We start from the raw sequence: 27,432 nt of genomic DNA, 5'->3' as shown, positions 1-27,432 counted from the left end.
ATGAACCACTCATAAAACATGCAGTTTTCCCCCACGCCAGCAAGACTACTGTCAAGTACACTGATGAATAAGGTGTTGCTAATTTCCCTCAAGAGAATGCCTTGAAAGGTTTGCATTGATAACAACAGTACCTGAAATATTTGCATTTATTTTTTGCACATTTTTGAAAGGAAATCAAGGGATGGAGGGAAAAGAGGTTTAAAAATAGTGGCAGTTTGTCACACAGAACTATCTAACTGGTGATAACCAATAGCAGACACCCCTAAAACACAAGAAGACATGTAAAACTAAGACACTTAACCCCTCCATGGCCAAAGAGACAGAGTGGGCATGGTCCATCCACGTCAACTCAGTGCTCTTGCCAGAGGAGATGCAGAGACAGCACGCTTGGTCTCACGATGCAGACTCTTTGATTAAGGATTCAGATGGAGAAGCTCAGAGGTGAGATTCTGCCAGCATTCCTCAGGCAAAAGGGTAGCAACAGCCACCTCTGAGACACAGCGTGCAAAAAAGGAGTGAACGTAAAAGAAAGGAAGCATCACAGAGCAGTGAGAAGTGGTCCTAGCAGTTGAAATATATTCTAGGCTGAGGCGTGCAGAAATATGCAGTACCCTGGCCACACTGCATTTCAGTCCCATTTGAGCCGAGCAACTCCACAAGTATTTTGCAGAAAAGGTACATAAAACCAGCAAATATAAACCCATAATCAACAGGTTTGTCTTCCTAGTTTTCTGGCTGCAGATCCCCTTAGAAGTAGCTCATGAACTCTCAAGTGTCCTCACACTGAAAGCGCTCATGTAGCAACAGCCCCAAGTTCTAGTACCTTGTATTTTCCTGCTAGGCTGGAATGCTAAAACATCCCTCAGGCTCCTACACAGTATGACAATGGTCTGGGTGAACGCAATTACCTGGAGTAGAATCTCTCCTTTTCTTCTGAAGAAAAGTCATAATGCAAGATAGGTTATTAGAAATTGGTGTCTTGAAGGAAATGCAGACAGAACACTTAACAGACATTTTAAATTTGTTGTAGAACGTGATACCTCTCTAAAGCTGATGCAGGACCTTTAGCTATGTCCTCAGATAAGGTAAAAAATCCTATACTGTTCCGGAGTTTGTGAACATCCAGAAGCCATTTACCTTAGAGCCTGCTGTATGTGGAATCGCAAACTTGATTTTACAAGTAACTTCTAAAAGAAATGGCACAGGGTAAGAAAGTAACATTTTAATAAAAAACACTAGAACAGTAAGGAAGTGCAAACATAATCTCTTTGAGCATTTAAGTAGGTCATTGGTAGAATATTCCTATGGCATTGGGACAATGTAAACGTTCTTAGTTTTGCAGTGTGAACAGCAAAACGCTGGTTTTGCCCTCAAGAGCAGAGTAGTAATTCCTCACAAAGGAGGAAGAGTTCTCTTCAGGCATCCAAACCTTAACCCAAGGTTAAGGTTTTTTTTTTCCCCCCAAGATACTGTTGCTATATATATATATATAATTTATGAAGCCAGCACAATTTATTTATTACCTTAACATCTGTGAGATAACTAATAGGATAGATTTTCCTTTATTGCAACGTAAGGCTAAAAAGAAAATACCATGACCCAAAACAGACCTGACCCCTTAGATCTTCTAACAGTTTATTTGTATTTGCTGTTTCATCTAACTTACAGCTGTATTGGAAACCAGACAAAGAACGTACAACTGGTCCAGATGTAGCAGAACTACTCCCTCACCAGAGCATACTGTACTCCAGAGCTTTTTGTTTATTCTTAGAAATCTGACTTTGTGTGCAAAGCCAGAAAACAACATCTTGAAATAAAACACAGTTAGTACTTGTGTTGGTGCAACCCATGGACTGAAGCTGAAAAGGCAGGCTGAAGTGCCATTTCTTTTCTGATAGTGACTATGAAAAATCCAAACCAGTTCTTTTTCAGTATTACTCAAACTAGTAATTAAACCTGACCAGTTCACTGACAGGTAGTTTATCCGTACATGGTAGGGTCCCAGAACACAGAAGCAACTGGAGTCAGAAAAGCACTTTCACCTATCAGGTATGCGGAGGAGGTGCCAGGACCACCTGGCACAGAGGCTGCTGAAGCAGCTACAGCTGGTTCCACCTTGCTTCGGAGGGGCCAGGCTCTGGGATCGTATTACTCAAGTATCATACCCAGCACTCCCTGCTCCCACCCCTCAGAGCTCTGCAGTCCATGACCTGCAGAGGTGGACTTATTTTTGCACAAGGCTTTCAATATGTGAAATCTGTACTGCTTGACTCAAGCACATTTATTGCTTATTCTACCAGCACCTGTTACATCAGAAACAATAGGGAAAAGCTTCTGCTTGAAAAATACACAGCATAAGCTACACTGACATCCTAATAAACACATACTAGCTATGAGAAAGGAAACCACAAGCCTAGAAACCATCTCTCCAACAGGACAAAGCTTCCAGGAAGTCACTATTCAGAAATTCTAATAATTTACATCATGTTTGTTTAAGGAATCATTTGCATGCAGTATTCTGTAAGGCAGAAATGGGAAAATAATACCAGTGCTGGAAGTAAGCAACACAGCAGAAAGCATGATCATAGATGCAAGGACATATTGACCAAAGTCATTAAGAAGGACGAGTTACACAAGTGACTCAGCTTAAGGTCAGTGTCAAATTCCTTTCAGTTCTTACAAAATCTGAACATCATCAGTATTCATCCCTTTCCTGGCTAAAAGTATCATTCTTTAGATTACCCTGTTAACAGAATAATCAAGACAGAAGAAAGTTGGAAGTTTCTGGAACAGTCAAGTCAATCCCTCTGCAGGTGATTTTCATCTTATGGGAAAAATATTCCTATTTTTCAGTTCCATCTTTGGCACAGAAGTATTTCATTCTAGTGACTACAAACTGAAGTACATTATCAGGTTCATTACCTCTTACATGCAGAAATATACTCTTCTGTAAGTTACACCTGTTTGGCCAAGGCATTTCATGTCATTACAGACTTCCAGGCTAGAAGGACACAAAACCAAACAAACAAACATTCATGTACTCAGAGAGTTATGAAATTCCTGGGGCAACAGGCTACTCAGAAATTACTGAGGGCCTGGGGGGGCTGAAAAGGTCACTACAGCACAGGAGGCTAATCAGTGGGCAGCTTCAGTGGAATATGGGGGGGGGGACGGACACCAAAACAAACAAACCCACCCCAAACCCCACATACCCTAACAATTAAAGTACAAATTCTAAACTTTATGGGGTAATTCAACAGGTCTTCAAAGAGGCTTGATATTTCACATTCAGGAACAAGCATCCATTTCATCACTGTGGTCACTTGAATTTTAAGAGCTCCTTTGCCAGTGGTAAAAGGATCCCATAAAATAGGAAGCAGCTTTATTGCTTTTTATTGTTCTTTCAGGCAAGAACTATTTTAATCTCACCAGAACTTTCTCTAGGCTGTTAAAAAACAGGCAGGTCATTTGTGCAGAGCCTTTCACCCCATCGTACCAGAAAAGGAAGAAAACGATAGGTAGAAAATGGTAGTAGGAAAATGGAAAAAGCAGTTCTGTTTAAAGACAAACAAAACAAAGAACACATTCACATTGCCAATAAGAAAGACTTGGCAGATTCACTTACTAGCTCTAAAACCTTACATTTTTATAGCATGAAAAACAATATATTTGGTACTTGGTTAACCAAGTTACATAACTCAGAGTGACAACAGGACAAGCTTCTTTGATCTATGTAAGGCCGCTAACATTTGAGTACTGAAAACAGAAATGTGGCAATTAAGGCTCTTTTTAACAGTGTACAGTCAAAGAGATTTTCTTCTAATGGAATTACAAAACAGAAGTGTGTCTTCTTTAGGCCTATTAACAAGCTTGCATTTACTGGTGTCAGCATTAGACCTCCCAGTATAACCATCATACAAATAATCAATGAAAACAGTCTGCAAAATGCCAGTCTGATATTAGTCAGAGTTTATGAAGGAAAGATCTCCAAGTTTAGGGAATAAGAGTAGCATTTTTCAGCAAGGAATCTGGTTTGTCAACAACCATTCTTCTCCTGCACAAAACCTCTGACAATGCCGGCTCAGAGCAACACTAGCTTCATTTACTGGCGGGAAAAAAGGGGTCCCTTTGTACCATCAGTTTTGTGCCCTTTCAATAGCAGCTCTGGTGGTAGATTGGTGTGGACAATCGCAGTGACCATCTGCGACTAGGAGACAGTTCGATAGCTGCAAGACTAACTTAGGTTCGGCATCGCCACATCTTGCCCTGCTGAGTCTTTCATATGGCTTTGAAAAACTTAATGAAAATGGATACATTCAAGGCTGAATAAAAAGAGGTCTCAACAGGCTTGACCCTAAACCTAAACAATGGAACTGTAATGCCGGCACCATTGTAGCAACACGACAGATGTAGGTCGTGTTAGCTTTCATCCGTAGCTGTGACTGATAGCTTGCAATTTGCTGACAAGATGTCTAGTTTCCATTTTCATTTGGTTTGTAGGCATGAATTTCAAGGGTTCAATTAAGAAGGAAGATACACTTTTTTTCCCCCCCAGTTGTTCATAAATTCTTGCAAAGACTATAATCAGCATGTGTCACTGACCTGGGAACATTCTTATACTAAATTCACCCTGAAGAATTCATTCTAAAATTACTCAGTGCAAGGTTGGTTTAAAAAGTTTAGAGAGAAATATTACTACTTAAACAAAAAGGTTAATTCACAAAATCTTTAGTATCAGTGCAGTTTATAGCTTTAATAGCTATATACTAGTATTTTCCTGCTTGATTTAATTATGTGATCTAAGTTGTAGGAAATAAGCACACGTTCCCCACCCGTACTTCCTCATCATGTGATCTGTCCTATTTGGATCAAGGTGAGAAACTGATTTATATTGGAGCTGGGGAAAAACAGGCAAACAAAATCTCCTAATCTAACAGATACTTGAAGAGCAGTCACAAGACCCACCTGGGTCAGGGCAACCCCCGGTATCAATACAGGCTGGGGGATGAACAGATTGAGAGCAGCGCTGCCAAGGAGGACTTGGGGTGCTGGTGAATGAGAGGCTGGACATAAGTCAGCAATGTCCACCTGCAGCCCAGAAAGCCAATTGTATTCTGGGCTGCATCAAAAGCAGCAGGTGGCCAGAAGGTCACTTGAGGGGATTCTGCCTCTCTACTCCACTCTGATGAGACCCCACCTGGAGTGCTACATCCAGCTCTGGGGTCCTCAGCACAGGAAGGACATCAACCTGTTGGAGCGAGTCCAGAGGATGGCCACCAGCTTGATCAGAGGGATGGAGCACCTCTTCTATGAGGGAAGGCTAAAATAATTGGGATTGCTCATCCTTTAGAATTAAAAGCTTCAGAAGACCTTACTGCAACCTTCCAGTACCTGAACGGAGCCTACAAGGGAGATGGAGAGAGATTTGTTACAAGCTAGTGACAGGACAAGGCACAGTGGCTTCAAACTGAAAGACTGTAGGTTTAGAGCAGATATAAGGAAGAAATTCTTCACTGTGAGGATGCTGAGGAACAGGCTGCCTGGAGAAGTTGTGGCTGCCCCATCCCCGGAAGTGGTCAAGGTCAGTGTTTAGGTTTGAGACAGTTAGGAGGGATGGAGACCTTGGACAGAAGTCTCCTCCCTTGGATACAGTACCACTGGTTTCTCCAATAAAGAGACCAAATAAGCCCAGATGCAACTGAAAAAATATCTTTTTACCAAGAAGAATGCCAATAACAATACTGATAAAACTAGGTTAAACCAACTAGTGAGGGGCAACTTCCCAAGCCCCTTCCACTGGAGCAAACTGAGATGGCAGTTGACCTCCCCCACCTGGAAAAAACACACGTGGCCACAGGACAGGCAGGATGGCTACCCTTCCACATGGTTTGCCTCCTCCATGCCTGAAAAACCTGGCAAGAGTTTGGAGAGTCAGTACTTTGGAGCTCTGGAGAGTCAATGTTTGAAGTGAGGCTGTGGTGCTGATACAGGCAGCTGGAAGGGCAAGCATATGCAATCCAGGAGGTCTTTGGACTACCCTGATAATAACCTCTTGACATGGGTGATCAATAAAAAAAGAAATGGGAGATGCTGTGTTTCACCTCACACTTACAAATCAGAAAAAAACTCATCAGGAGTGTGAAGGCTGGAGTGGTCATGGCTGCAATGACCATGAGATGACGGAGTTCAGGATCATATGAGGAGGGAATAAGACAAATAGCAGGACAACAGCCCTGGACCTCAGTAGAGTAGACTTTGGTCTGTTCAGGGACCTGCTAGCAGCTCACAGGATACTGTCCTGGAGAGAAGAGGGTCTAGGACAGCTGCTTGGTTTTCAAGGATCACCTCGTCCAAGCTCAAGAATGGTCTGCCCTGATGAGAAGAAAGTCAAGCAAGAGTGGCAGAAGGCCTAAATAGATGAATAAGGAGCTCTTGTCAAAACTCAAATGTAAGGAGGCATATGAGGGGAGGCAACAGAGACAGGCAACCCAGGAAGAATACAAAGACACCATCCAAGCATGCAAGGAGGAGGTCAGGAAAGCAGAAGCCTGTCCAATATTGTATCTTGCCAGGGACATGAAGGACAACAAGAAGGGCTTCTGCAAGTGTATCAACAACAAAAGGAAGACAAGGGAAAAATGTAAGGCCACTGCTGAATGGAGCAGTGAACATGGTGACAAAGGACAGAGAAAACACAGAGATATTCAATGACATCTTCAGACTTGAGTGGCAAGATTCCACTTTGGCATTCTCAGGTTTCTGAGACCTAAGAGAAAGTCAGGAACAACCAAGACTTACCCTTGGCACAAGTGAATTAGTCTAGCAAACATGCAAACTGGATGTACCTAAATCCACTAGACCTGATGGGCCCCACCAATGAATGCTGAAAGCTGCTTAATGCCACTACAAGGCAAGTCTTGATTATCTTCAAAAGGTCACAGCTATTGGGAAAGGTTCCTCAGAAGTAGAATAAAGCAAATGCAACTCCTAACCTCAAGAAGGAAAAGGAGAAAGATCCATGAACTACAGTTCTGCCAATTACACCCGGATCCCAAGGAAGGCGAAGGAGAAAGTAATTCTGGAAATAGTTGCCAAACATGTTAAGGACGAGAAGGTGATTTTGAATAGTCAGTATGCAATAGTCAGTATTTTCTTATGAAAGAAAATCAGGCTTGACTAACCCGATAACATTCTACAATGAGATGACTGCCTTGGCAGATTAGTGAAGAACAGTGGATATTGTCTATCTTGACTTTAGTAAGGCTTTCAGCACTGTTCCCCTACAATAATGTCATAGAAAAATGGATAGAAGTATGGGCTAGATGAATGAACACTGGGGTGGACTGAACGGTCATCCCTAAAGGTTTATGATCAGCAATATGAAGTCCAGCTGCAGGCCAGTGATCAGTGGCATACTCCAGGGGCTGATCCTGGGGCCAGTACTCTATAACATGACCTGGATGACTGGTCAAAGTGCATCTTCAGCAAGCCTACTAATAACACAAAACTGAGAAGAGCACATTGATATGCCATATGGTTGTGCTGTCACTAGGAAGGCACTGCCAGCAGGTCAAGGAAGGTGATTTTTTTTGTCCCTGCTCAGAACTGCTGAGATCTCATCTGCAGTGCTCTGTCCAATTCTGGGCTCCCCAGTACAATGGGTGCACTAGAATGAGTTCAGCAAAGGACCACAAAAATGATTAAAGCACTAGACCATTATTCATTCTGAAGAAAAGGTTCAAGGTGGATCTTAACAATAAGCAAAAATATACAGTGGGGGACAGAGGGAAGGAAGAGAGAAGATGGAGCCAGACACTTCTCAGTGATGCCTATGGAAAGAACAAGATTCAACAGGCACTAATTGATATTCAGGGAAAAAAAAATACCTTTTTAAATTTCCACTCTCAGATTATTACTGTCTCCCTTACATGAGGTTACTCTACCGATCCTTGTGACAAAAAAGAACCAGCCATGACCAAGTCAGGCAACAGGAAGAGCCATGTAGCCACACATTCTATAAATGCAACACAATGTCCCTGCCTCTCCTTCCTGGTAAAGAATCCCACATGCCAGCTGAGGTTGTTCCAAGGGGACAGAGGACAATAGCTTTATTTGGCAAATATATTACTCATTTGGGATGCAGTAAAGGGGATGCAAGATGTGGGTCAGAGCAGGAGATTTAAATACACTGCTACTATGAAGTATCCTTTGCACCTCTACAACTAAGAAGCACTGTGTTCTGCACTTAAATGGAGTTTGCTGCTCACACAGTAAAAATGGAATGTTACATTTCTAGAATAGTCCACAAAATAAAGTTTTGAGTAACGAAGATCGCATCAATTATTTCACATAAAGGGCTACGACATTCTTTTTCAAAAGCCTGACCGAAGTCCAATGAAATCAATAGCTGCCTTATTCTGATTTTAGCAAGTTTTGTTAGGTCCTTTAAAAGGACATTTTCCTCTGGAAAGTGATCTCTTGATAGGAAAGAGCAGAAGGCTGTAAAATACCCAGAGATAGATAATTAGGGAAATGGACTATCTCAAGCCATGTCCGAGACCTCTCCCACCCAAACAAGGAGTAGAATCAATTGTTTCCCAGACAACAGCAGTCTTTTGTCATTGTTGGATTTGGTGTTTAAACGGCAGAGGACAGGCATAGGACAGATGGCCAATGCTTAAGCACAACCATCTTTTTGAGGTGTTCCTTTAAAGAACTCATTTTAATATAGGAGATTATTCAATTGTCTCATCACACATAAGAAGCCAACATTAGATAAGCCAGCGCAAAAGAAAATCAGCTTCAAATCTGCTAGGCTTCCTCTTACCGGCATCTGTTAGAAGTGGAGACGAAAGCTCAGTTTTTTTGCTGAAGGTAATTTCATAGACAAATTAAGAAACCTTCAAAGCTACTATTCCTTAAAGGTGCCAGTTTTATAATTTATTGCACACTGGCAGCTTGCTGAGACTGTACAGAAGGTTATTGACTTCAAGACCTCAACAACATAGAGCAATGTACACCCCAGAACATACCAGAAAAGATTTATTGCCATTCTTCATATTTAAAGGAAATACTGCCTTGTATTTAGATTACACAAACTAAGTATAAAGATGAGCAGGGAAGAATGCAATTACAATGTATGTGCCAACCTAAATCCAAAATATTGTAACAGTGTAAACGCTCCTATTAATTTTACATTGCAATAAAGGTATTTCCTGTATGAAAAATTAAAATGAGCAAGAAAACCTCAAGCCAAACCACTGAATAAGTTGAAAAACATTGTAAGTATCTTGACTCAGATGCTCAGGGAAGGGGACAAGGCAAATCTTATTTTAAGAGCTTCCCAAGTAAAAATTTCTGGTTTATTGTAAACTCAGCACTTAACTTTATAAACAGACGTGCTTCTTCCAAACTTCCTTCACCCCATCCATTCTTTTATTTATCTGATTTAATACGAGTTTCTCTTACACAAAGCAAAAAAGAATGCAATTGAAACTCCTGTCCTAATTAAAGGTTTCCTTGTTCTATTATGAACCTTACTTGACTGCTCAATACTACTGCCCAGAAGAACAATACATATTTAAATCTCTAATACCCACAAGGGAAGACAGTCCATTTGGAGTTCTGCAGTAACTATGACAACCTTGCTTGGGGACAAAATACTATTAAAAAATGTGTTAATCTAAACTTTCTTTCCAATTCTAACATTCCAAACCCACTGATCTTTACATTTCTAAGATTTTGTACACTTACAGTCATGTGCAGCTGCTTCCTGTACCAGCTTGCGAGGTTTGAACTGTGGAGAGGGTGGACATACAGACCATTATGAGACAGAGTTACTCAGAATTAGACACATGTCAGTGTCAGAACACACCACAGGATTTGCACTACCACCCACAAGACTTTTGGAAACAAAAGGGACCTCCACAAATAGCTGCATATCTCAAACTCTAACTCTGGGAGTCAGTAGCAAGACCTTTAGGACAGCAGCTTTCAGACAGGCTACAGATTTTTCACTCCGAGGTAAAAGTGACCAAAAAGTTCATCCCACTCAAAAGAAATGCAAAACTTACTTTCTCAGGTTTGCTTTTTGTAGGCAACCTGCAAATACGAGACTGCAGCTAAATGAGTTATTTAGCCTGCAGGATGATAAAGAACCACAATATCAATACCACTCATAAATTCCATAGGTGGGAGCCACTGACCACAACAGTGTCAACCTGCTGAACACATCTTGTTAGAAATTTGCAGCTGACTATTGAAACGCCGATGTTCAGTTCTCTTTGGGGACATGATATAATCTAAGGGGCTCCCAAGGGAAATGCCTTACAGCTTCTCATTCATCTCTTGACCAAGCATATTACCTTCCTACATGTAATTCCAAGTTTGACCATGACAGAGTCAAATGCACATTCAGTAGTGGAACAGCATCTGTAACCAGTCCCCAACCATATAATGTGGTGAACACATACCCCAGTTATTTGATATGCATCTCAGGTCACAAGACAACAGTAAAGGAAGTTGTAACACAAGGAAGGCATGTAGGTTTGTGAGGAACTATGGCAGAGAAAGTAAGAATCTGGTTACACAAAAACAATCAACAAACAAACAAAAAACAAAAAAACCACCCAACCAACCAACCAAACAAAAACAACAACAACCCTCCCTACACACATTGTAAAAATAACTTGGCCCACAGCTTGACCCAGAATCCTACCTGGAGCAGCTCTCTGGATGGAGGTGATTCTGATAGGCTGGATCTGGTCTAGGTTGGCTATGTTTGTTCAAGGCTACAGAGTATCATCACTATGGATTCAAGGCCTTGCATTACAAGTAAAAAAAATCCATCACTTTCTGGTTAGTGTTATGTATTTTATACACAGATGATGTTCAGCAACATGATCCTGTCACCAAAATACTCTTCCTATGACAATGTTTAGAGAAATAAATAATTTAGGGAAGAAATAATACACCTGTAAAGCAACTCAGCAAACTTATTTGAAATACAAACTCAAAGCTTTTTAATATTAACACAACTTCTGTTCAGGAGACAAAAATCATTCTTGTTCAATATTCTATGGGACCTCCATTCCATCAATATTGCAATTTCACAGCTAAACATATTAATAGGACCATAAATATTCAGATTATGTAATAAAGACAGTGAAAGCAGATGATAAAATGCTGTTAACATTCATTTACAGCAGCTGGGAAGGCCTTGCCAAATGTTGCTTTACATAACAGGTCATGACGCTCTGACTGCATTAAGCTTTCTGATCACTCTTCCTTTATCTGCTATGATTTTGAACACAATACGAGACCGAGCAGACTAACCAATGGATTTAGAAGCCCTTTCAAGCACACCAACATTTCAAAGGTTTAAGAGATTAAAACATCAAAAAGGGCCTTGTGGTTACTACATTTGTGCTTTTGCATTTCATAGTGCAGACATGAAAGTGACATTCACATCATTCTCCATTACCTCCACAATTCAGTGCCTCCAATAAATTTTAAAAGCAAGTTTATTTTATTGAACCATGCTTTAGTTAAGCTATATGCAAAAAGGAAGTAAGAGTCAGTAAACTGAAAACATGACCACTATAGTTTTCACAAGGCATACTGAGTACTACTGAAATGTGCTATAATGTCTGCACATCCTGTCAACGACTTACACTGATTTTATCTTGGGAGTTGGATCTGAGTCAAGTGACAGTTCTTCCTTTGCTCCAGTATACTCTGCATTACATTTCCTTCATTTCAGAATAGTCTCTGCTGCCATTAAGAAGTCGGGATTCCCTGACTTGCATGGGTCAGATCATACAAGCTCTCAAGAAAAGATCAGCCAGGCACACTGACTGTGGGACTGGGTCTGAATGTTATACTGTAAAAAATGATGACTCATAGTTCTATTCATTTGTTTTTGCTCATTCCCATGACAAAATTAAGCCCAATCCTGCAGACTTTATGGAGATTAGTGGCCCTAGGAAGGTTAAGAGCTCTAGTGAGGTCAACAAATTCGTATGTGCGAAGTAAACAAGCCTGTGCCTAAACAGGATACACAGCAGCTATTATTCTGCTTCTAAAAGCAGTACCACTTCATTTGTGCCTCTAGTCCTGCATTAGTTAGCAACTATTCAGAGCACTAAATACATTCAAAACCTAATGCTTTAACTGAAATTTTATTGCAGAGGGTCTCAAGCTTTTCCTGTAGCCCAGGCTCAACAGAGAACACTGACATGTCTACACACAACTAAAAAGTTTCCTCAGCACTTAAGGGTTCCAGCTCCACCTCATCTATGTGGAGCACTGCTTCAGCAAGGCCCACATCATCACTTGGAAAACCACCTAAATACTAAATGCTGGCAAAAATCTTAGCCATCGCAGGAAAAATAAAATTCACAAAGAAAAACACCGGTTTCATCAATACTCATTTAATGTTGTGAAGTCTTCATCAAAGTAGAGGAACTTGGAACTCATTTTTTGATGTGAGTACACCTACCTTCAGTCAACTTAAGGAGACACTTGGCAGTCCATTCAGTTCCCTGAAATTAAAATGTCTCTTTAAATTAAGTCCTCTTGCTCAAGTTAGATCAGAGTCTGACTTAGCAGAGACCAAAGATGTTTGGGGTTTTTTTTCACTAACTCAGGTCTGTTTGCACAAGAACTACAGAAGAGGTATGTTTTCCTAAAATCACTGACTCTTGAGATGAGATTCAAAGGGGCGATTCCAAGGTTATAAACACACTGTAATAGGAACAATGGCTCATATGATCCTAGTAACGGGTCTGAATCCCCACTGCACTACACAATGTTCAAGCTGTAACCTAAAATGCTCTTTTTCAGAGTATCTTGCAAAGAGACCTACAAGCAAGGTGGAGTTTTCAGTGATCATAGCTAATCCCATGATCTCACATACTACTGGTATCTTACAAACTAAGAAAAAAACTAATTGCAGAGACATAATAAAAAAGTATTTACGTTAACTTTCAAATATCCTAACACAAGCAATGCTAAGCAAAAACAAAGCCACATAATGTAAACAGCATGTGCTCTGCAAGTCAGATATTACAACTGGAAAAACAAGAGATTACATAGGGATGTGAAGTTTCTATTAAGTCTTCACATATATGCTATCTCCTTACTTACAGTATCTCTGAAGCTCATAAGAATACTCTTATCCAGTAGGAACTACTTCTGATTCAGAATACATCAGCTGTTCATTTAATCCAACAGTCAATTACAATTTTTTTTAAAAAAGTCATCAAATGAATAGTGAGATAAATTATTGGATAATCAAGTGGAGTGCAGAACAGAAATAAGAACAAGTTGTTCTTTCCACTGCAAAACATGCCAGTGCACAAGTTCAGAAGCCTACCTGAAGGGTTGTCTTAAATCCCCTTTTAAATTAAGTTAAAAAGGATTTGGACATTTCCATCTTCTTGCCTGATTCTCAGCTACAGTACTTTGCATACAGCTGTTCACACAACCTGACTTTACCACATACAGCTGCAGCAGTACAAGTAAAGAACAGGCACGTTAATACACTCATAAAGTAAAGCCCCAAATCAGTAACAAGTACCCTGGCTTCTTGAAGGACTGTCTGCTGCCCTGCGATACAGTTCTGTAAAGGAATTCTGCAACTGTATTCTATAATACAACTGTCATGATTGGTAAAGCATTCTTCAGTTTTCCTCCTTACAGCTATATTAATGCACTGTAAACATTCACCTCTAGTCACTAAACCCCAAAACATTCACTGCTATTTGACTAACAACTGCAGAACTGCCTCAGTAATATTTGCAGACCCACTGCCCTTCTTTCCTCCTTAAACATCAGCTGAGGTGATTTTTCTGCCCTCAAGAAAGCCCCCAAACAAAAGCCTACTCTTCACAGACATGAAATAAGTCAGGAATATTTGCAGGGTAAGTTTCTGGTGGCTGCAAAAGAAGCTGTTTGTGAATCTGCAACTCAGGCACCTGGGGAGCAGAACTGCCATGGGACAGAGGACTGACTATGCTATATGGAGGGAGTGTTGCAGGAAGAGTCATTGAAGTAAAGGTTAAAGCAAACATTCACTTGTGAACCTTTCAAACAACTCTGAGCAAACATTTTTTTCACAAATTGTCTGCAAAACTAATCTGCCAAAAAATACCATAAATGCTGGCAGGGAATTCAGATTAAAAATCATTACAAAGGAAAGGGTTGTGTTTTCTTTTCTGTATACTGTATACCATATGCGATGAATAAATAAGGTATCCTCTGTGTATTTCCCCCTCCAGATTAATAAAGTATTCTTAAATTAGAATAGTCACATAAATATCTCAATTCTACAGTCCTCCTCCTTTTCCATTTCTTTAAAAATAGAAGTAGAGTAGGAATGTACTCTGGCTGGAATACATAGCAAGACCCATATCTCTCAGGTGACTGCTTTAACTACCAGGCAATGGATTCATAATCACTCTGTAAATAATTAAATATTCATTAAGTCTAGGAAAAATCAGGAGAGCTTCAACAAACAAGAAATCAGGAAGGCTTGTACCAGAATACTCAGACCCTTAATTCTCAGACCAACGACTTGGAGGGTGAGTGAGCTGTATTCAAGACTCAGTTTTGGGTAAGATAAAGGTGTGAGTAAGGTTTGAGTAAGATAAAGATGTGAAACCAAATTCCTCATGCAAATGCTCCGATCACTAAGAAGGATGGACTCACCAGATCCCTGATGCCTCAATTTCATACAAATTTTCACATGGTTCAGCAGAAGTTAACATTTTTAGGTCTACTCTGATGGCAACTCAGATGACATCAGCCTGGACAAGGCAGGCACTTTTGTCTCTGCCAACTGGAGGCAAGGTGGTTTCTGGTCTATAAATAAGGGAACGATGTTAGAGATGCTGTGTTTCAAATTATACTGCAGAATAAACATGTAGGCCAGTATATGCAGTCACATAAACATATCCACAGACACCTCCGAAGTGAGGCAGCAGCCACAGGGGAACTAAATGTGGCATCTGAAAGGCAAACACAGGAGCTAGGGTTCTTTTATGGATTTAATCCCATGGGATATTTTTCACCCTAAGCCTCTTTGAGCCCTCTCGGAAGACTGAAAACTGCTACTGTAGCCTGGAAGTCTGTCCTCTTAAACATGAGCAGAGACCTCCCCTGTGTACATCCTGGAATCACAAGGGAACAACACAGAGCTAGACTGAACTGCCCGGAAGGCCACTACCAAAGCACGTGCTTGGAATCTCCCTGAGCCAACCATTTGACAACTCATAGCAGAAACTACTGGCCTGTCAGTCTCACTTCAGTGCCTGGTAAAGTTATGGATATTTTCTGTAAAGTACTGAAAACCACCTGAATTGCAGTCATTGGTCACACCCAGGATGGCTTCATGAGAGGAAAGTCCTGCTTATCCAACCTGATCTCCTTTTATGACAAAGTAACCTGCCTAGGTGACCCAAGGGAAGCCAGCTGATATAATCTTTTTGAATTTCAGTAAAGCTTTCGATACTGTCTCTCACAGGATCCCTCTGGACAAAATGCCCAGCACAGCTGGATAAACACATCATCTGGTGGGTGAGCAATTGGCTCTCGGGTTGAGCACAGAGGGTAACAGTGAATGGGGTAAAATCAGACTGGTGACTTGTCACTAGTGGGGTTCCAAAGGCTCCATCTTAGGCCCTGTGCTCTTCAACATCTTCACAAATGACCTGGATGCTGGACTGGAGGCGATACTATACAAGTTTGCAGATGACACAGAACTGGGAGGGGGAGAAGCTGTTGACTCCCTCGAAGGCAGGGAGGCCCTGCAGAGAGACCTCAGTAAATTAGAGGACTGGATAATCACCAGCCATATGAAGTTCAACAACAGAAAAGTGCTGGATTCTGCACCTGGGATGCAGCAATCCCAGATGTATGTACAGGCTGAGGAATGAGATGCTGGAAAGCAGTGCCATGGAAAGGGACCTGGGGTCCCGGTCAACAGCAAGTTAAACATGAGTCAGCAGTGCCCCGGCAGTCAGGAGGGCCAGTTGTGTCCGGAGGGGGGGGAGGGGGGCATCAGGCCAAGCATCGCCAGCCAGTCGAGGGAGGGGATTGTCCAGCTCTGCTCTGCACAGGGGTGGCCTCACCTTGACTATTGTGTGCAGTTTTGAGCACCACAATATAAGAAAGACATTAAGGTATTAGAGAGCATCCAAAGGAGGGCAACGAAGATGGTGAACGGCCTTGAGGGGAAGCCGTATGAGGAGTGGCTGAGGGCACTTGGTCTGTTCAGCCTGGAGAAGAGGGGACTGAGGGGAGACCTCACTGCAGTCTACAACTTCCACGTAAGGGGAAGTGGATGGACAGACACTGATCTTTTCTCTGTGGTGATGAGTGACAGAACCCGAGGGAATGGCCTGAAGTTGTGTTAGGGAAGGCTTAGGTTGGATATTAGAAAGAGATTCTTCCCCCAGAGGGTTTTTCTGCACTGCAACACGCTCCCCAGAGAAGTGGTCACAGCATCAAGCCTGACAGAACTCAAGAAGCGTTTGAACATTATGATTATCCCAAAGATGTGAGTCGCACCTCGGTGCTTGGCAAGACCACAGACTAGATCCTCCTGGAAACTATGCTAAAGCACAGGGAAAATACTGCGATTGGTGACAGCCAACGTGACTTTAATAAGGGCAAATTGTGCCAGAGAAGCTTAGGGTATTTTATGATGGTGTTACAGCACTCGTAGAGAAGAGAAGAGCAACTGATGTCACCTAACTTGACTTGTGCAAAGCATTTGACACTGTCTTACATGACATCCTTGTCTCCAAACTGCAGACACACGGATTTGACAGATAGACCACTTGGTGGATAAGTAATTGGCTGGATGGTCTCACTCAAAGAGTTGCGGTCAACTGCTTGATATCCAAATGGAAACCAGTGATGAGTGGTGTTCCTCAGGGGTCCATATTGGGAATACGGCTTTTTAACATCATTGCTAGCAACAAAGACAATAGGATTGAGTGTAAGCTTGCAAACTCTCAGCAAATTTGCAAATGACACTAAGCTGTGTGGTTAACACACTGGAAGGAAGGGATGGCATCCAGACGGACTTTAACAGGCTTGAGAGGGGGGCCTGTGCAAACCTGTTCAACAAGGGCAAGTATAAGGTCCTGAAGGTGGGTCAGGATAACTCCAAGCACAAGTACAGGCTGGGCAGAGAGTGGATTGAGAGCAGCCCTGAGAAGAACTTGTTGGTGTTGGTTGACTAGAAGCTCAGTATGACCTGGTGATGTGCACCTGCAGCACAGAAAGTCAACCACATTCGGTGCTGCATCAAAAGCAGGGTGGCCAGCATGTTGAGTGAGGGAGGAGATTCTCCCCCTCCACTCTGCTCTCATGAAACTCCACCAGGAATGCTGAATCATAGCTCTGGAGCCCCCAACATAAGAAGGATCTGGATATGTGGACATGCTAGAGCAAGTCCAAAGCAGGGTCACAAAGATGACCAGAGGGCTGGAGCACCTCTCCTACAGAGACAGGCTGCCTTCCAGTACCTAAAAGGAGCCTACAAGAGAGCTGGGGAGGGAATTTTTACAAAGGCATGTAGTCATAGGAGAAGGGTAATGGCTTCAAACTGAAAGAGAATAGGTTTAAATCAGATATAAGGAACAAGTTCTTCATTGTGAGGGTGCTGAGGCACAGGAACAGGTTGCCCAGAAAAGTTGTGGGTGCCCATCCTTGGAAGTGTTCAAGGCCAGATTGGATAGGGCTTTAAGCAACCTAGTCTAGTGTAAGGTATCACTGCCCATGAAATAGGTCAGAACTGGATCATTTAAGGTCCCTTCCAGCCAAAATCATTCTATGTTCAGAAAGACAGGCAAAAGCTGCAAAGCAAATTTTACACACATTAGCTACTTGGTCTCTGGTAGTTAAGAGTTATCCTTGCTCTTCCAGCAGCCTCTCAGTACTGCATGCCTCATTGCCTGCATGCCCAGTGCAATATACATATACTTCACCAGGTATTTTTAGACATAAAAGCAGTCTCATAAGGAAAATGTGCTCCAATTTTCTGTATGTACGATCAGTCAGCCGAAGCCACATATAATTCAGTATTCACCTCCCTTTGTTCTGATATTTATCAGGTAGAAGCAGCACTAGAGTCGTGCTCAAATACAGACTATTTTTCTTGTCCACAGTTTTTCCATTAACATTTTCATATTTTTCTTTACTTAAAGTACCAGAGACATCTCCAAAAAGCCAGATATATCTTCCTCAGGTGCCTTTATTCAGAATGGTTATGACAATGCATTAAAACCTTGGCAGAAGACACCTGAAGCGGGAAGAAGTCTCACAGGAGGGTTGTTCTCACATCCCAGAACCTCTCAGACCCCAAAAAAACCTGAAAAAGTAACGTTTTATTCCATATTCCCAATTTATATGTTCTAGTTTAAACAAGTTTGTTGACAGTTGTCTGTCTAGATTGCAATGAGCTACAAGAAACAGTATACTCTCGGCTGCTTTTTCTCTCATTAAAGCCACACAATCAAGTTCACAAGGTGTAGTGTATTTTACCATCCCACAGGTAAAGTTAAAGATGGCAGTGGGAATACTGCTTAAGAAGCAGGGGATTTGACCCACAGCTACAATATCATGTCATCAGAAGTGGCTGGCAATTAACGGATTACAATACACTCAACGATAATCCGATGAGCTCAGCTGCAGATGCACATAGACTGCTCGTCGCAGGCTGCCAGGGAAGAAGTGATAGCGCTCACTGCCACCGGTCTCCTCCAGGGCACCCTGGGAGGAGAGGAGCCCCTTTCCTAGTAGGTGGGGAGCTGTTACCTTCAGCAAGCTCCCTCATTTCTCATCATTCTGCACAGGGGAACCTTCTCCCACTCTGCACCTGGTTGTGACTTTAATGCAAAGGTATGTGAGGAGATTAACACTTTGGTTCTATTTTCTGTCATGACATTAAGAATCACACTAATTTTATGCACTGTTACTTGAAAATTAGGAAAGCACAAATACATAAAGGCAGCTTAAAATAAGGCACATAATGCACACAACTCTATTACATTGCTCTTATCCTCAAATAGTCTGTTGGAGAGCAAAAACAGCATAGTTGTCAAGTTCTTAAACTTCAGTCTAATTCTTACACATACCAGTTAAACATTTGCATCACAACACACACAAAAGCTAGTTTTCTGTTACACAGCTGGTTCCTCATGGAACTAGTATTATTTATGCCAAGAACGCAGACAGCAATTTGCCATGAGGCACCTATGAACAAGAATTTATCCACTTTTATTTCTATTCATCATCAAATAGTGATTTGCAAGAGGTAGAGCTTGCTGTACTGTCTAAGCACTTGTAACAACCTTGGTGTGCTAAGTATCCCACAATAAGGGTAAAAACTTTTTTCTTTTTAGTATACGTTTGCAATGTCTGTATAAATATTGGCAAAGGAATAAGAGTAACTTTATGCCTAGCAACTTAGTTACAGAGTGTTTTGGTACCCAGGTTTGTATTGAAGTGTATGATGAAAGGCTCAAGTGTGGGTTGTTTTTTGGTTTTTTTTTTTTTGTAGAACAAGTAGAATAGCAGATAATTTTGTTATTATTATAAAAACTTCAACTAAGTGACTGGTAATAGTTTCAGTTTCTCTATTATTGTGTAAAACAGTAACTTAATTGTTGAGTTAGAAAGTTTCAATTCAGATGCCTGCTCATTTTGGTACTGAATGAACACTTATTTTATCTTGCCTCTGACCTAATGCTTTAGATTGTTTATCCTCTCTTCTCGTAAAAAAAGAATCAGAGGGGAAAAGCAGAGAACAGCAAGGCTTGAAAGAAGACAGGCTGTTGAAAGAACAGAGCCGTACAAGAGCTATCACTGAATCTTATTAGACTTCTGCTGTACTCTGTAGTTTGTAAACATGAGCAGATTCCTCCGATTTTCAGAAAGCAGATACTCTGGAACTGGCTAGAACAGTGGAGACTGGTTTCTTTTACCAGATGAAAGAATGTACACTGGAAAGTGAAAGGGGATCAGTATGTCTCATTTAGTTCAACATACGGAGAAAAGCCGAAGGTGTTCACCACTCCACTTCTGAAACCCTGAGAGAAACAAGCATCATGTTGAAGACTCCCTATGTAAGACAAGGCCAACAAACTGCTAGCAGATCTTACACACAGTGTAATTCAGATGAGTAAGCACTGAGTCAGTTAAGGAGTCTGGATAGTTTACATGAATTTGCAGTAGTAGGTTACGTTTCCCAAAACAGTTAATTATGTAAAGGGTTACAATCATTACTTCCTGGAAGTCATCATCCGTTAAGCCAGCTGCATTTGCCTTTCATTCCCAATATAGCTAACAAGAAATACTGCACTGTAAGTGTTCTAATTATACTTTTTGTAACTTCTATTTCACAATGCAAAAAACCCTTATGTCTAGCATATTTTGAGAATGTCTTGGTTAATATGCTAATACATTTCCCTTGTCAGATCTAGTACACCTATAATGGGAAGTCTTAGGAGGTTGCAACTGAAACTCAAACACTTTTTTTATTGGTCAATAATAGATAACAAAGTTAACAGAAGCATTCTAACTGATGAATCCATGATCACACTTCTAACCAAGTTCTACTGAAACTTCTTCTACATAAATAGACAATTTTTTTTTTTCGCCCTTCTCACCACTCTAATTAAAATCAACCCTCCAGATGCTAAGATCGAGGTAAACACAGGTAAAAAACCCACATACCTTAGGGGAGACTTCATTAAAGTCGGATCAACTGCACTGTCCTGCACTGGATAGAGACTGAAGTAAATTACACAGGTCATCTTTAACGCATTTCACAGATGTGATTATTACAGTCTCAAATCATAAGGCACACGCTTTCTCCACAACATTTTTTGAGAGAATTTAGTGGTTTTTCCCTTCCTATCTGCAACACCTACCTCATTCCCATGCACCTAAAGCCAGGATTATTTTATTGTGCCAACCATGAACTAAAACAAGCATGTAATCCTTCTAGAGAAGACAAACTGTTCATGTTTGCGTTCACTGACTAGGAGAGAGTAATGTGAAGTCATGGTCATGCCCATATACAAGCTAATTCTTACAATTCTTAGAAACAGAACATTAGATTTGCTTGGGGTTATTTCCAAAACACTTGTCGTTTTCCATAATGAGATTGCATCTCAATCTCAGGATTTACCAAACAGTAAGCTCCAGGTAAAATCCAGGTCCAGTGGGTTGCATGATGCAAGACTAAATACTGCATCTTGAAATTCATGTAGATATATGCCTGAGAAATAGCGACATGAACAGAGTGGACTGAAGAAGTTCTTGAAGAGATTTTCCTTGATCAGTTACTAGTTAAAGCTAACAGAATACAGCTTGAGAATATGAGTGCTTTGCCTGGACAAGATGGAATAGCAGGCAGAGCATAGGTAAGATGTAACCCACTACCTTTAGCCTACCAGGTGGCTGTAACTGACTTGTGACACACTTCATGTCTACCAGAAGATAACTTCAACAAGCTGCAGAAAACACTAGATTCCGGAGGAAGCGGTGCCTCAGGAGTATGGCTCCAGTACAACAGATCAAAGTGAATTTTTTGTCTTAGAGCACTCCCATAGGACTAAGCCACCACACAAATGGCCAGAACAGTCTGCAGTTGTTTAAGTCTTGGAAACAAAGGAAAAAGCAGTGATAACCAACTCCTTTGGTTTCGGTGCCAGATATAGCCTTGGTAATGTAAAAAGACACGCAGTAAGCAGTCTTCCTGTGCAGGCAGCTCTGCCTCTTACCCAAGAGATGGTCCTACACTCTCAGCTATGGCCCTCTGTGCTTCATGCTACAGTATCTGGTACCGCTTACCCACCAGCCTCATCCCTGTTAGTGGTACGCAAGCAGTGATGACAGTCATCGCACCTTCAATCACTGCCTCCAGTTTTTGGCTGTTTCTCTTCTTCCACATCCATACGTATGTACAGACACACATACCCCCACAATCTCTTGAACCTCAGGGTGTGTGGCAATGTGCCTGAGAAACAAAAAGTGAGGAAGGAAAAGACAAAATCATTTCAGGCACAACAGGCAATTCATGACTCACAGCTCCCAGACTGACCAGCCCAGAGCAAGGTCAGCCAGACTTGTCCCAGAGATGGTCAGCACTTGTTCACATCAGCCCAGATAGCTCAGAGCAGATCCCTGGAAAGGGTTGGGTCAGTACACGGCAAGGTGGGAGAAGTCAGAGGAAATGCTTCCTTCACAGAGGAAATGCTGCCATGAGGCTAAAACCTGCAGGAAGCAGAGGGGGCAGCACCCAGAGCACAGGAAGCCCTGGTACACATTTAGCCTAATCGCTCACACACAAAAACAAACCTCCACACTCCAAAGCCTATTTTACTCTGTGAAAGCCGAGCAGTAAGAGTAGATTAGACTCTAATAGGGATTAATACAAGCTAAGGTAGCAGCGGTTTCCACTAGGGAGACCAGAAAGGTTAGACGTGGGATAGCATGACAGGTAGATGTAAATAGGGCTTGGGAAAAAAAAAAAAAAAAAAAAGGAAGAACAAGCACCATAGGATCTTCCATTGACACCTGCCTGGCTCCATTTGTGCTCTCCCCCACGTCCATCCCTGTCCAAAACAGAGATTAAATAGGCTGCACTGTCAAGTCATGGTCAGTGATTTCTAACAGGCTGTGTAATGGTCAGCAGGGGATTTCTTATCCAGTCTGAACAGCACTGACCCACTTTTTCCCAGCACTACCATCCATCACCTCTGATTGACAAGAAGAGCAGTTTTCACAAAAGGCAAAACCTAACTCAAGTCAAATCTGATGCAGAGAATAGGCAGAGATTTGGATCCCATTCTGCCTTACTGCAACCACTTCAAAGTTTTAAGTTTAATTTTATTAGCAACTAGAGTTTCAGTTCATAAAAAAGTGACCAATAAAAGATAATGCAGGAAATTCAGTGAACCTTTGTGTGATTTAGAGCATTACTCTGCAACAGCAAAACTGCACAGAAAGTACATTTGGAAAGGAAAAAAAAAAAGCCTCAGAGAAGTGATCCTAAAAAGTTTCCAAACTGCTTCAGAGTCAGAGGTGAATTAAAACTTTCTCAGAGAGTAACAAAAACATGCAAGTATACACAAAACATACACATTAAGTATGCATTAGGATTGCCATACTGCCAGAAACACTCTTCAGACAATCCATTCAGTGCTTACCTTTTCATATGTGCTATAGCAATCAAGATTTTATTCACCTTTAAATTCAAGTAAAACAATACACGTGGCTTCAATGTGGTGCAGGGACATACCAGCTGTGTGGTCAAACCAAGAAAAAGAAAGTGTACTTTCCTGACTCTTAGCTGTATTTTCAAATGGTATCAAGAAAAGGCTTTTTTTTTTCTTTAATTATATAGAAAATAATTATTTTCTTTAATTATACAGAAAGACTAGGAAACCTAATCCTCTCAAGTTCCTCAATCTTTGGGAAGCAGGCGTTCTGTAGGGTCCCCCATGCTCTAAATAATTTGGTGCACAGTGCTGTACTAAACAAAGTTCCTTAGTTTCCATTTCAAGAAAGCTCTGAGAAGAGTAAGAGTACTGAAGATGTTGGTTAACAAAAAAAAAAACCCACAACTCAAACCCAAACCCAACCAACCAAAGAAATCCCCTGGCTGGTTTACGGCTGAACTATCTAAACCTGCAGATACCCCTTTCAGCCACACAGTCAACTACAAACTCATTATATTTACCTAAACAACTGAAGTCTGTACTCTGCAAGGAAAGATCAGAGAGCAGGAAGAATGTGGTGGTGGAAAAACGTAAAGAACTAGCCTTCATCACACAGCATGTAGCTCCAATTGAAAAACAGCTCAGAGAACAATATCTTTTCTGTATCAGACAAAGTTCTGTGTGTGGTCAAGATCTTGGACCAGAAAAATTTCTGCTAAACCACACGATAAACTTGAACTTTGAAAACTGGCATCTATTCATCGGATTCTTTTTGAAATAAACCTCAAGAATTCTGGCATCATCCAAGGTACCAAATGTTTCATTACAAAGATTTTTTTCAAAATAGCTATCAGTTTACTGAAATGACAACCCAATTTGTACTTCAGAACTCAGCATTTTCTCAGAGAGGCTTCTAGTGTTGTTTTTAACATGAAGTTGAAATTCAGTTCACAATTCAGAATTTTCATTTTCCATAAAAATTAATTAGGCAATGTAATACAGACTGCTATCAAGTTGTTTCTGGTGGAAAAATAGGAGCATTTTGTTCCAAAGAAGACCACAAAAATATTGATCTTAGCGAAATGTCTTCTTTCCCAAACTGTTTTTGGGCTTGTATTTACACTCAGTCAATTCCAACAGAAAAACAAAGGCGGAAAAAGGAAACATCTAAGTAGCTCTTCCCTCAGCCCACTGCAGTTGGAGATGCTGTTGCATAAGAAGGCCAAAAGACTGTTTAACTCCAAAGATTCTCAACAGTTCAAACCATACAGAGGATCTCACTGAATGGACAGGCCCAAATAATTAGTCAGTACAATGTTTACCTACCCAAAGAACATTTCTCCTGTGCATGGAAGGCCAGTAACAAGTCTTAAGAAGGTAAACATGTCGGTTTAACACTTGAATGATCAGAAGGCTATGAAGCAGTACATCCCCAGTCTTCCACTACTATAACAGATTTCTTCTTCAGAGGGATACATTTCTGAAGTGAGCCAGGTATTCAAGGTACCACTAGCAAACCCTTTATCATACTCAAGACACCCACACAAACATCAGAGTATGCTCTAGTATTTCTTCACTGCTGTGGACTGCTTAGTAACTTCATCAGCACTACTCGACATTATCGGCTGGTCCTCAGAATACAAAAGGTAGGCTACTATAGTTAATTGAGCTTAGAGTTAAGGAATGCTGTGTATTAATCTAAGTAGGGTCATACAGCAGAAAGTTAATACTTGGCTCAGAACTATACCACCGGTCTGTTGCTCATCTAAAAACTATTTGTCCACCTTCTAGCTCTAGTTCCATCACCCACCCTAGTTGCAAGGTTGCTAAAACTACCTCTAATGACTTTAGAAGGTCTATAAAATTATCACATCCTTGACGGAAGTTAGGCTAAAGAACAGGGATGCTGCAAAAAAATATGCAATAAAATGTTCTGCCCAGCAAGTCAGAAGTACCTTGTCCACTTCACCTTGACAAAGAGGTAATATTTTCAGGCTTTCTACTGTTCCTGTATGACCTCCACTAAAGCAAGAGCCAACCTAGTGATACTGCTAAAAATCCAAGGAGAAGATATCAGTTTACAGCACCCAGGAACCAGGCAGAACAATTAACATCTGTTATTGCTTCCTATTTGAGGAGTTAAGAACAGAAAAGCTATGTGAAGAATGGCAGTGTTAAAGCCTCGTTGCCAAATATGGCACCACATACATACCATATCAGCCACATTTGTTATGACCCCCTCTTCCTCCAGTATCAGTACTCAGACATCTTGGGACAGGATTTACAAATGCACAAATCAGTGTCAGTTTCTGAATGCCTAAGGCTGATGTTCAGCGAGCTGGGCTCAATGCACCCTCACAAGGTAAGGGACACGTGGCGTTACGCTCCTCTGTGCACACCTGTCCAGAGGACCTCAAATGGCCAGTTTGCTGCCCAGTTGTGCACATCCTTCAGGCAACTAAACACATCAGCAGTGAGAAATCAGCTAGCCATTGCAAGCACCATAAATCATAAGCAGCAAAAGCGGTTTGGCCACACCCTTTCTCCTACCCTAATATACAAAATTCCAAGCAGTATATAGGGACCTGACTTCCCTGCATTTACATTCCCCTAAAGTTACCTTGCTGGCTAATCAGGGTTGATTCCTTAGCCCTTGAACCCCTCAATACAAAAAATATTTTCAAGGCATCACAGAGAAGTATCACTGCTTTTTTACAGTATCACTGAGCTGAAACGTCTTAGTACAAACAGTTCACACCACCTGAAATACAATGTTGTGATGCTCCTTGAAGAAAAATCATCTCTAGCTACAGTTGCTAGCCCAGCATACTTTTTTCAAACAGCTGCTAATCAACAATTCAGGCGAGACAGTTGGGACCAGACTGAACACGCCCCAGACCACCACAAAGGAGCAAAGCAAGTAAAAATTTCTACTAAGCTACAATTACAAACGCCACTTCCCTCTCCAATTATGATGGGGGACCATGACACCAAAGGAGAGCCAAGTTATCAAAGGTACTTTACACCTTAATCTTCAGTGTCTTTTGAAATAATCTGATGTATGTAGCTGAAGGGATGGTATTTTTTCTTCATTATTCAAAAGAGATGACTTATCTAGCAACTGGCTGCAGAAAATAAAGGCTCAGCCTGTAACAATCAAGTTAGGAGGAGGCAGAAAACAGTCTGCACACTATGCAAGGAGCTTAAAATCTTGAACATTTTTTCTGCTCAGTGACCAAGACAAATCTGCACCATCTCCACAGAGAGGCAAAAGCACCAATCCTCCAAGGGCTCTATGGCAGTGAATCCACCAGCTATGCCAGAGCTGTCTTGGTCCTGCCCATGTCAGATAGACACTCAAAGCATGGCCTACCTGCCAGGTCAGAGACGACCCCTCACTGCCCACCTGTCTGGCAGGTCTCTTATTTCAAGCCTAGATCCTCTCCTGGACCCAAAAAGACAGGTGACAGATATTTTTCACAAAAAGTTAAGCTTTGGAAGGAAAAACCCTCAAAGCTACCTCTTTCCTTTTAAGAGCAAAAATCACAACAAAACTCCAAGAATTGTCTTGAAAAATTCATCTCACTGGATCAAGTAAGAGGAAAAAATATTGTGCAGTTATACAAAGTCAATAAATCTTTGAACAGCTGAGGAGTGGTCCCTTCCATACTGTTTCAGATGCCTCGTTTAGAAGGTTCCCAGCCCTTGCCCGCATGGGGCAGGAAGGCTGTTCCCGAAGCCCATGGACCTGCGTGAGGGTATACTCTATCTCTGCACGTCGCAGACCGTGGGCAGCATCAAGGCACCTTATGTGAAGAGCACACCCACATCATTTTAATAAACAGAGTTTAGGTGTAGCGTAGCTTTTTAAACACCGCATTTAAGGTTTGCATGCATCCTCGGATTTACTGAAATTGGTGTATTATGCAATATTTTCCCCGAGAGCACCCAGAAAAAAGGACGTGCATCAAGAGACCCACACCCTACTGCCCATGTCGCTACTTCCCAAATCTTTGTTTCGCCCAAGCCACCAGCAGAGGGAAAACGCAAGGCGAGGAAACTCGAGGGTCTGAAAGCGCCGGTAGTTCAAGCCAGGATCTACCGGCGCTGTCCTTGGCACAATAGTTGGATGCAATACAGCCGGGAGATGCGAGGCTGAAATACTTCCTGGGATGGCTGAATGGGCTCATTCAGT

General features: G+C 41.5%; 1 protein-coding gene across 3 annotated transcripts in view; it reads right to left on the bottom strand.

Moving 5' to 3' along the window:
* Positions 1 to 27,432, bottom strand: part of SRGAP1 (SLIT-ROBO Rho GTPase activating protein 1) — a 142,427-nt gene that overhangs the window by 113,957 nt on the left and 1,038 nt on the right. The gene's annotated exons all lie outside the window — the stretch shown is intronic.

Source organism: Empidonax traillii, unplaced genomic scaffold, assembly GCF_003031625.1.
Source record: "Empidonax traillii isolate 1590-97213 ecotype Southwest subspecies unplaced genomic scaffold, ASM303162v1 scaffold221:size740363, whole genome shotgun sequence".
Lineage (NCBI taxonomy): Eukaryota > Metazoa > Chordata > Aves > Passeriformes > Tyrannidae > Empidonax > Empidonax traillii.
Note: the sequence above shows the minus strand (reverse complement) of the source record. Positions and strands in the feature narration are given on the sequence as shown.